Source organism: Phoenix dactylifera, chromosome 2 (assembly GCF_009389715.1).
Source record: "Phoenix dactylifera cultivar Barhee BC4 chromosome 2, palm_55x_up_171113_PBpolish2nd_filt_p, whole genome shotgun sequence".
Lineage (NCBI taxonomy): Eukaryota > Viridiplantae > Streptophyta > Magnoliopsida > Arecales > Arecaceae > Phoenix > Phoenix dactylifera.
The window spans coordinates 8,238,317-8,250,351 of record NC_052393.1 but is presented as its reverse complement, the minus strand read 5'-3'; the positions used below and the strand labels follow the sequence as shown (position 1 = coordinate 8,250,351).

General features: G+C 40.7%; 1 long non-coding RNA gene across 4 annotated transcripts; it reads right to left on the bottom strand.

The window, feature by feature from the left end:
• Positions 1-6,868: 6,868 nt before the first annotated feature.
• LOC113463139 lies at positions 6,869-11,249 on the bottom strand. 4 transcript variants are annotated; one of them, XR_005508834.1, is made up of 7 exons: positions 10,615-11,249; positions 10,481-10,537; positions 10,271-10,356; positions 9,342-10,197; positions 7,770-8,313; positions 7,565-7,652; positions 6,869-7,487 (listed from the first exon to the last, which is right to left on the bottom strand). It is a non-coding gene; the product is annotated as an uncharacterized LOC113463139 (long non-coding RNA). The 4 variants fall into 4 exon arrangements; XR_005508837.1 differs by having other exon boundaries at positions 10,271-10,345; XR_005508843.1 differs by lacking the exon at positions 10,481-10,537 and having other exon boundaries at positions 10,271-10,345.
• Positions 11,250-12,035: the final 786 nt, after the last annotated feature.

The window sequence follows — 12,035 nt, the reverse complement described above, 5'->3', positions numbered from 1 at the left end:
GCTGGTTGGGGGGAGTGGGTGGGGCATTTAACAGCCGAGGGAAACCTGCTGTCAGGTCCGCGTCCCGAGCGCGACGACGTTTACCCAATACCCCGCACCGCGTCCTTGGAATTTGCACGCGTCGTTCTTTTTTTTTTTTTTTTTTTTTTGACCTTCAGGCTTCAGTCCGTCTCCTTAGGCCTCGTCTTCTCTAGAGTTATCGGCAGCGGGTGACATACTGGCTAGAATTTAAAAGAAGTTATGGACTAATATGCAAAAGATTGAATGACCTAATATTTTCAATTGTTAACAACTTGACATATGCTAAGGAATAGTCCACGAACATCCATTATAACAACTTATATAACAAGTAAACATCTATTATAACTGTAGTTATATATATAACAACTTATATATAGGAGACAGTACAATTAATGTGTAATAGAGATTTGAAAATTAACACACAAAGAATAAAAAATAAATATTTTAAGCTTAACCAAGAAAGGAAAATTTCACCATCGTTACTACCAGCAACCTCTCTCTCTTAATACTTCGATATTGCCCATAATGGTTGAATTAGTTTGCAAGAATAGTTACAGTTCCTAAATTTGTTATTATTTATTATGTGATTCAATGCTTAGGCCAACAAAGATTGTGGAGCATAGGATGGTTCCATGCATGGCAATGGATTAATTGGTTATGATGATGAGCAAAGAAAGAAAATAATAAGATTATAAAATTATTATGCATAATGTCTGACGGAGAGAAGTATTTTATTCCATTTCCTTCTTGCGCAGGTATTGCAGTATATTTTGAAGATTTTGATTTGTGATTGATGGTGAAATTGATTGTAAGAGGACAGCAGATTGTGATTCAACAAGTAGTAATTTTCATAAGTGTATGTTGGAAAGTGAATTTGTAAGCACCATTTTAATTTTATTGTTTTGGGGAATACATTATGTAGATTTTTTTTTCAATGAAAATGTTTTGTAGGGGTAACGTAAAGCTCTACCTTGTTTTTTTTTAAAGATAATCTATTACTCAAACCCAAATTACTAGTATTCCATCTTTGATAACCTTGCAAACTCAAACCAGAGATGTACACTGGATCAATCATGCTTGGCTTTATACACTCAAGACATCCAAATCTTTTGTTGGTTGATGAAAGAGATGTGCAGAAGAGAAGCAATACACGCATACATAAAGTGGACCCATTAAGAAAGGCTATGGTACACCGGACCTTTATGCAAGTGGTGAGAGGGAAAGTCCTCAAATACTTAGTTCATATACATTTCAAGTGGATGAGGCACCTGCATGCCTTTAGTGCGTGTATTTTCTACCATAGACGGTTATACATCGTTGGATAATTGTTGCATCATTTATCTCGGAGATGGATGGTTAGCTTTTATTTACAAAATCTAAATAGATTGTGTTTAGTGCGATAGACAACATGTTATGAGACCAAGGAGAGCAATTCATCTTCGAAATGAATGACACGAGGGCTACCCAAAGGCTATACAATTTTATACGGTGGAAAACATGTACAAAAAGGATGCAGACTTGCATGCACCCGACCTCCACCACCTCATTGAATGCACAACCAACAAATCCATCCAAGTGGAAGCATTTGGATCCTGGATTCACGCTGGAAGATTTACGTGGTCTCGTCTCGTCCACTTTGATAAAGTGCGAATCTTCTGTGGCCTGTCATTTTACCACCACAGGACGCCCGTGCCAATGAGTCGCCTCCAAAGGGGAGACCATCAGGCTCAGTGGGATGTTAGGAAGTCGCCGGCAAATGCAAAGGTATAGTGGCATTTGTTGCTTGAAATGAAAGCACACATAGATTGGATCCAGAATGCGGACAGGTATGAATATGGTTATCCTCTTATTTGTGAGACTCGCAGGCTGACTATGGAGATGATGAGTTTCAGGCAGTAAATATTTTCTGAAAGACGAACAGAGCAGCAGATTGGGTCGTCTTTTATGTTGCACGGCATTCCGAAAAGCTCCGTTGGGCATCCACAGTAGAGCTTCCGCCCTATTTGTATTTTTTTCTTTTTTCTGATTTGGCAAGATGTATTTATGAATTGTCATTTCAAAAAAAAAAAAGGAAAAAAAAAAGGAAAAAAAAAAAAAAAGAAGAAGCACACATAGCACGAATTTGGAGAACTGAGGCTTAACATTAGCTACTCGATCGGGATCTTGGACTAACCAGATCAATCAGGTCGATCAGAACTTTCGTGGGTTCTTACAAAGTCTAAATGCTCGTCGGGACCTGGTCCGGCTCCGGGCTTTCTGTTGCGTGAAGTACACCTTGACCCGGAAACTTTACGTACGACCGTTAGTTTGATAGATATTATACCCTTCCTAATAGTCCTCTTTTGATGTCTTCGCTGACCGTACAAAAGTCAAGATATGGTTATAATAATCTTAGGCTACCTTTCAACCCCCCTGTGCGACTCTTCCATTTTTCTTCAGGATGAAATCAAGAAGCAGAATTCATATCTGCCCATAGCCCTAAATAGCTTAAGGACGCATGGAACTGAATTGGCATTTGGCATGCGATCGAGATGCACGTAATTTTTATTTTTTAAAAAATGATATTTTTTTGATGAATCGAATGATTTAAATTAATTGAGTATAAAAAAAATATTTGATATATCAATTAAAATTATTTGATGGAGATTTAATAAATCTATTTTTTTCTTTCTTTGAATGAGAATAGAGGGGTGTGTTTTCTATAAAAAAGATATGCATATAAAGAGAAGACGATGCGCATGCTTAGAAAACCCTTGGTCTCATCCCCGGCTTAGAGTTTTGTCAACCACCAAAATTAAGATTAGGCAATCCTTTTGGTAGTACATCTAAACCCCCTTCAACTCTGGTGAAGGGTAGATCGGAGGATCACGGCTTCATCCGAAAAAAAAAGGTAAAAAAAAATAATGTAGGATGGAACTTAGATGTTAACTTGTATCTGCTGATGCATGTTAGAGATTGTCTGAGGTATATGTATCTAGTTCATCTAAAGAGCAGAGTATTGTGGCAAGGCTTAAAAACCAGATTCTATCTAGTTTGGTCTACTTTTGGTTTTATCGTGCTTCTTTTTCTTAGGTAAAAATTGGATTTATTATACAAATCTATTATAAATATATTCATGAAAACATGAAAATAAAATATTTAATAAAATATTTAATATTTATCTCAAAAACCAACCTTCTTCGCTATCAACAAATTCTTTGGAAAAAAAAAAAACTGGCTATGAGTCTTGTCAGTCCACTGGCCAAGCACTAGAACGTATCACTCAATGGTTAGAATCTCGCGAACTTCATGCGCGCACTCATCGAGCTCGTGCCTCCAAGCTCCGATCCACTCGCTTATTTGCACGTTCCCATGTGGGAGCAGATTTACACGAGTCAAATGCTTATGTTATGTGCATATGTTAGTGGGCAGGGGCAGAACCCACTATTATCAAAACCCATCAACTTAACTTTTGACATTGGAGAGGGTCATCAATTACTTGCCACCAAAAACCAGCCGAGCATGAAGTAGGTCCCCATCTGGGGGGTGGAGGGTATCTCTAGTTTGGCATGAGATTTGTAAGTTTGTGCCTATGATCCTATCTAGATGCAGGTGGTTGATTGGTGATAGCCAGAGGATGGATGTGGTGGAGGATGCATGGGTGGATGAGCTTCCGTTGCAGCAGTGGCCGACCTTAGTTAGTGTCGAGGTTAGGAATGGACTCCGGGTATGTAACCTTCTTCTTCCTAGAGGTGGGGGCTAGGATACCTACCGGATTGATCAGATGTTCGGGGAGCCACTTGCAGAGCGGATTCGGTTACTCCCAGTTTCGGGGCAATCTTGCCTTGATGTCAGGGTTTGGAGTGCATCCTGCACATCTAGAGTCAGAGTGGCCGACATCTCATGTGTTGTCCAGGATGAAGGATGGTCGACGATGGATTTCGACTGGATTTGGCGGTTTGGGATGCACCCCGGAGTGGCCTTATTCCTTTGGAAGGTCGCTTGGGTAGACAAGACTTCTGCTGTGTAGGAGAAGCATGAGTATCCACCCTCGGTACCCTGAGTGTCAGACTGATGAGTCGCTGGACCATGCCATCTTCCAGTGCCATCGGGCTAGAAGGGTCTGGAGGCGGGCGGAGTTCCCCACGGAGCTCTAGTGTTATGCAGCATCCTTTCTTCGGTTTCTTCGACGTTCGGCCAGGGCCTTGCAGTCTAGATCGGAGATAGTGTGGGCGACCTATACTGCTTATCAGATTTGGCTAGTAAGGAACGTATGGACATTTGGAGAAAGGTGCCCCCCACCGGGGGTTGTGGTGGAGCGGGCGTGGCTGTTGGCGGCAGAGGCCTCTGAGGCGATTCGGTCGGATAGACCTTTCATAGCTTGGGACATTTGGGGCTCCTTATATACTCGTGTAGCATCTCGTTTGGTATTTTTCACCTGGGAGCCCCCACCTCCGAGTTTTCTCAAGGTCAACTTCGATGGATGTGTCATGCAGGGTGGTAGGAGGGGAGACACGGGCTTCGTTATTAGGGGCCCGGATTCTAGGATGATTGCGGATGTGGGTTGCCCCTTGTTTAAAGCCTCAGTGCCAGGGGCGGAGTTGAGAGAGCAGCATGGTTTGGTTTGTGCTATGTATGACGTGCCTTGCAGGGGAGAGAGGTCTTTTTGGAGGGTGACTGCAATGATTATTGGGTGGATCCTGCAGGCTTTGGAGGGGGGTCGGCAATTACCACCTGCTGCTGAGAGACATTAGGGCCATGGGCCGTGATGGGTTGATGATCCAGGCGAAGTATGTGTTCAGAAAGGCCAATAGGATTGCGGATTGGGTTGCTTCATTCATGGCCAACTATTCGGGGGACCACCTATAGGTGGGAGAGGCGAAGTTGCCTAGTGTGCTCCAGGATGTTTTGCTTTTTGATTCCTTTGGTTATATCTGTATACGTTATGTATGATACTTCCATTTTAGCAAAAGAAAAAAAAACTACCACACAAGCTAGTCCTCGAGGTAAAAAACAAGCCCAACACGGTTTTATTATTTCACTTTTCTTTAGCTTTATTTTTGGCCGGCAAGGTCCTGTTAATTGTTGTTTTTTCTTGACTCCTATTCTTTTGTGGACCATCTTTCAAAATCTGGCAATGGAATTTCCACACGGGTATGAACAAGAGAGAAGCTCGTATTTATTCAAATGTGTCGCTCAAAATTGACTGCCGCACGGAGCGGTTTGTTTGTCTAAGTAGTAATGACTTATAAAATACGAGGATCCATGCGGACGTATGTAGAATAAAGGAACTCAAATAATACCTTCTGACTAGCCATTTTGGATAAGATCCTAAATTGTTACAAATGGTATCAAAGCGGACCCGGCCCATAACCTATGGATTAGGGGACACTGGGTTGATCCCTGATCGTGTGTTTGTGATTAGATTTGAATGAATTTGAATCCTTAGCCCGACGATGACGTCAGAGCTTAAACAGAGAGAGTGTGCGAGGACCCGTGCAGGCGTGTGTTTAGTCTCATATTGGTTATTCGCTGAATAGATCCTAAGTTGTTGCATAAAATATATATGATTGAACATGTTAAAGAGCAATCATTAGTTTTATTATTGATACTATTGCTTAGGAAGTTAGATTTGTTTGAAGGGGATATTAGCAATAATAAATGCTCAAAAACAAGAGGCTATCGCAGCGTATTGGTGGTATTGCTTTTTTTTTCGTGCTTGTTAATTTTGGATATCAGCATCATATATTACCAGGCATGATGAGCTAATTTAGTCCTTGGTATTTAAAAGTTCTCAGTTCGATTCAATTGCCACCAGTTGCTGCTTCACAGGTTGTAGTCTTTAGTAATGAATCCTCCTAGATTCACCAAGACAAGAAAACAAATCTAGGACTTCTTTTCCTAATTGGGACATCAGTCCACAATTTTATGTTGTCCCCATGCCAATCTCAAATTTCACGCGTTAAGTAGAAAAATACTTTCTAACACCCAGATTCATTAATTACATAATCGAATTTGCAAGTTCTAAGCAGTTAATCTTTAACAAAAACAAGTAATCCCCTGGTGGAAGCACAATACAAAGGTTCCATCTATTCCAGCATCCATATATGATTCTCATCGAGGTAAGATTCTTTAGCTACCAACTACTAAGAAACAATTAATTAGTGGGTTTTACTTTGTCCTGAATGCCTCTAACCTTTTATTCATTAGTTTTATACAAAAAGGATATGCACGTTGATTACAAGTTGAGAAAATATAACAGAATCTGATGCTCAGTTTCAACTAATTACATATAATTTATTTGAAGATTCATAGACAAAATTATCCACCCATTATCTTCATTTCATAAGTCAAATAGTTGAAATTAGAGTTCCAACAGCCGGCATAAGCCACTAAGTAAACCCTTCTACCCATTTAAAAGGAAAAGAAATTGATAAACAATGAAAGAGAAGGTGATCGAACTGACCAAGACACCACTAGTTCAAAAATCAATGCAAAAGGGACGGTGAAGTGCTGACGGTTTGTACCATTGCACATGAGAATTCTGGTTTAGTATGTAAAAACGCATTAATATTAAATAAGGCAACATCACACCTCAGAAGATTTTCTTTCCACAATACTTTTCTTTGTAACCTCATCATAAACAGGATCCAAATCATCAAGTGGCTACCATGACTGAAGAATAAAGAAGATTTACAAAATAATGATCTTCTATTTGCAGATAAGAAATTGATATATGATGCCAAGAAAATTTTATGTCTACTGCACTTTCGTTGTAGAGTAGTGTTCTCATTTGCATGCTGTATCAACTACCAACAAGAAACCCTCTGTGTGGAAAACCAGAAAGAAAAAAGTAAAAAAATATTTCTAAAATCGCCACAAATTTAGTAATATCATTATAAAGCTTCTCAACTATACCTCGTGTGTTAGGTTACATTATGGTTTTTCCAAACAAACCAATAACCAGTACTAAAAGAAATGGGAAAAATAGGTCTAAAATATTTAGATAATGTGTGTTTAGATTAATATACAGTCCAAAAAAGAGTCGTAAATAAAAATATCACCTTTAAGCCATTTTGAAGCAGCAAAATTCAGCTTTAGCAGTACAAAATCAATAGACCTTTCTTCCCACCCATAAATTCAGCATTGTTTTTTGTTTGAGATTAGGAGGGGCTAACCAGCTAATCCCCACCTTACTACTCTATACCCATGCAACCCACTGAGAGCAGAATCCAATGGGAATTGAAGCTCCGCTCCATTGCCTAAATGGCAAAGGTTGATACCATCCGACCAAGCACTTGCTGGTATCATCAGACCATTGTAACGAGGAGAAATGTGCATTGATATCAATTAAATCAAAGTAATTTCTTTTTTTTTTAAATGTCAATGAGTTACTGTTACATGCATGTGGTTCATAGTTAACTATATTTGAGAAATCGAACATACCAATCATATTGATCCTGGAAAGTTAACCTACATAAACTTGCCTGCAGCAGAAGCAAAAATGAACAATAAAATTGATGACTTTATAATAGTAAATCCAGGGATCTTCCAAGATGCTTACCTCTAAGTAATGAAGGCTAGCTTTTTAGGCATAAGCATGCGATCATCTAAACTTGGTTCTTTAAAAGCTTTCTTTGGGATCTATCAGACTGCAAACAAACGGAAGTTTAAATCATTTCACTATATTTTGTAGGTTTGATGAACCACGTACTGGAGATGTTGTCAGAAACATTGAGTTTGAACGCATTGGGTTATAAAGCATTTACTGTTGCTGAGTCAGATTTATCAAAATAATCTCTAAACCTTAGATGTTCAACTGCTTCTAATTTCCAACAACTGTAAATGCACTGCAAAAAAGACAAAATAATTATGTTAAAAACACACATTCTTCTGAAACTCTTCTTAAAGTTAAGCAATAGGAGTTAGAAAGTCTGTAATCTTCCAATATTCCTAATGAAAACTGCACAGTCTATTCCATCTAGGGAAAGGCATCTGCAATATCTAGTAGCTGTACTAAGTTGATTGTATATAATGGCAGGCCAAGCAACATGATAATTAACACCATAATCCTGCATACAAGTTAAAAGGTTATTACGTATATCATACGAGGCACATTATAACTCCTCGTTATATAATATATAATTTTTTTCTCAAAATTGAGATGCACAGAAGCCCACTGCAATATCAGAAGACTCAGAACTCACTATAGAACAATACACTAAACTTCAATTCCGAGGTTACTGTTTCAGATCGATGTAGTTCTATTGCCAAAAGGATCTTAAACTTCAATATGACCAAACATAGAAGATACTTCATGTTGGGGGAATAAGACTTTCCCCCCCCCCCAATGACACGAATGCCCCCGAGAAGCCGCACAATCGCCGACCCTGGACGGCCGAAGTCGGCGTCCGACCTCGGAACGCCCGACCTCAAGACATCCGGCCTCGAGACCTCCGACCTAGGAAAACCCCGATGTTCAAAATCTACCCTTATCAGCCACCTACTACGGCCATGCCCCTCTGAGGTCCGGCCGAGGACCATACTCTGATGCCCCCCCGGGCATTTATTGCGCATGGCTACTGTAAACCTCCAGTTCACTCGACAATTAATGCGGATCTCCGGCTTACTCCACAATTAATGCGGATCTCCGGCTTACTCCACAATTAATGCGGATCTCCGGCTTACTCCACAATTAATGCGGATCTCCGGCTTACTCCACATTTAATGCGCATGGCTCCTGTCATCTACGGACTCTCAGCTCTCCACGGCAAGTTAGCCCAGCAGAGTCTAGTCAACCATGATAAGTCTCTGATCTCGGCCATACCTCCGACACCAATGCAATAATTCGTCTGGTAACGTGCAAGCCCAGGTCGTACGATGACCTCACCGCCGACATCAACGCAATGATTCACCTGATCGTGCGCCGACCTGAACAACATGCCGAGCCGTACTACGGCCTCGCCCCGTTACATCACAGGTAAACCGACCCCCGCCTATACAAGGGAGCCTTGGCCCCTCAAGTGGGGGGCTTTTTGGAAAAATTACGCACCCTACAAACACTGTTCTTCTCCTCCTTACACACTTGGCCCCCCTTCTGACTTGAGCGTCGGAGGGCCGGCGCCGGAAAACCCGGCCACCGGCTTGTCTGCAGGCACCCCAGACGGAGGACGCCGCCCACCGACGGATCGCTGCCCCGCCATGAGAACCTGCTGATCCCTCTCTCCGACCACCCCAAACGGAGGACGCCGCCCGCCGACTGGTCGCCGCCCCGCCGTGGTGACCCGCTGCTCCCTCTCCCTCGACCGAAGATTGCCCCCGGGTCCAATTTCCAGCAACACTTCAAACTGACAGAAGTTGCAGATTTCTCTCCAAGGTCATTCCAGATTACCAATATATCGTCCATCTAGAACATTCTAAACAGCAATGCTGCAAAAAAGATAACCTCAGGAATAAACGCGACCTTAAATAACAAGCCTTCTCTTCATTAGGTATAGAATTCATAAATTGATACAGGAAGTTCATTCATGAACATGAGTTCTAGTATAGAAATAATTAGGCCAGATTCAAGCCTGGACATGCCTAATTTCCTCAAGTTATACTTAAACTAACTAAGAAATAAATAGGCCCACATCGAGCCTATACCTGACCAAACTGAACACTCTTATCAAGCACAGCAAAAGCTTCATGATGAGCAGGTTTAAACTGGTAAAAACTGGCCACAGTACCCTTCCCAAAGAACATGAAACATAAAGTCAAGAAGGATTAAGAAAAAACTTTAGCAATGTTTATATCCTCCTCCATAGAAGAATGTCATCGGAAAAACCTGACCCTCCAAGCCTGACTAGCTAGTGACACAATCAGGAACTTTGAGCAAGCTGCACGAGCAACATAATCAATTTTTTTGATCCCTAGCTAAACTGGATCATATGCTTTTATCAGCATGAAAAGATAATTATGCGATATATCTCTTTTTTAAATAAAGAAACATCCAGTTTCCATCTAAGCATCCGCCAGAGATAAGAATAGTGGAGTATAGATAGATAAATAAGAAATATAACCACGGGATAAAAGTACATTCATATAAATTAAGCATGAGAACGAGGAGGGAAAATTGGAGATGTTTATAGGGTTTTCATGCCTCTTCACATTCTATCTCATCTTTCCCAATATCCAGCTCGTTAGCAGTGCAGTCTCCTGCAATGAAAACAACAAAACCAATAGCAATAGTAGGTCCTCGAGCAAATGTAAATTAAGGCCCTATATTTACCTTAATTCATTTGTACTGATCAATCTTGAGTAGACAACCTACTTAGGAGTGCCCTGCTGACCATCCACTTTCTACCTAAGCATCCACTTGCATAAGAGGAGAGACTAGATATATCAGTAGAAGACATAAACAGGGAATAAAACCTGTATTTAGATAAGACAAGGGGAATGGGAGGAAATAATTTGAGATGGTTATAGGCTTTTTATACACCTCTCCACTCTCCATATCATCCTTTGTTATCTCCAACTCGTTATTCATGTCAATCTCCTGCAGTGAAAACTATTGCAGTAGTCGTAGTTTGAGAAAAGATTGTAGAGGAGGAAGACATGGGAATTAGTAGAAACCTTTGGTGATTTCTCCATAAGAGGGCTTGACTGTAAAACAATTGCGAGCTGGAGAATGGAAGCGTGCGAGCAGTCGAGGCTTAGCGTTTCAGCGACAGAAGCCTGTCGCCTTCCTTTCACGCGAATTCACTGTTGCATCATCGATCGGCTGCTCGCATGCTGACGGATGAATGACAAGAGTTGGGAGCGCTTTGAGTGCTGTGCACAAATCATTGAATCACTCGTTGCACAGATCTTAAAATGCTTCAAACTCGGTCCTTCGTCTATCTGCGGAGCTGAGCTGAGCTGAGCTTCGGCACAGAAAAATTCAAATTTTAAATAAATTTAACTTAAAGTTCAAGTAAAAATGAATATGGTTTAAATCTAAAATTCGGCCTATGATTGGTGTTGCTGCAAAAATCATGTGGCTGATCTGATGTTGGATTCGTGCGGAAAAAAAAAGATGAGGTTTTTTTTGTGTGTGTGTGTGTGTGTGTGGCAGAAGATACAGTCCATTCCTTCTGATGGTTCTCGGCTCCCAGGCCATCCCTTTCTCCCTTTCTCCCCATCCATTATTTCATGCCTCCTGCTATCAATGCCTGTATCCCTTTATCCCATCCTTCCTAGAGCGACAGCACATTGTCCATTTTCCAACTCCTCTGATTTTCATTTGCCTTTTATGACTTGGCTTGCAACACGCGCCTCTGGCACCATCCTTGTTCGAATGGAGCAGAGCACCAAAAGCCTCTTTTATTTATTTCTTCCCTCAAGAATGAAAAGGTTTTTTCTCTTCAAGAGCTCCCTAAATTTCCAATATTTGCGATAAATTTACGTTTTCAATTGAAATTGACTGCTATGTCCTCTCACCGTCTTGTTTTATTGAGCTATGGGCTGTAGCTATGGTGTTTGTTGGGCCATCACGGTCCAAGTTGCGTATATACATTGAATCCATATATTACCAAAGAAAAAGGGAGCATGATTGCTTCCAATCAAACACATGTTAGCTTCAAAAACAGATGATTGTCATTAATATTTATTATGAGACATAGACTACCAAATAGGACCACGTCAGCATGCCTCCGATCTTAAGTTGAGTCAACTTAGGTGATATGATTCGGGTCCCAGGGCGTCAGCTAATGGGTTACTGCTTGCTCGGCACGTCACATCTTTAACTTATGCTGTTTTTGTGAGGATCAGTGGGGTGCATATTTAGTTCCACATCGATTATGCATTAAGTAAATCTTAAGAATTTATCTAAGCTAAAAAAATCTATATATTAATCTTCCAACTAATCTTTTTAGATTAAGTCATGAGTTATGGCAAATGATATCAGAGCAGGTCCAGCCCATGATCTATGTAAACTAGGAGACACTACAATATGATTTTATTTGAGCTGACCGCAGGCTGATTATAGTACATGTAATTGGATTTGAATAATTTTA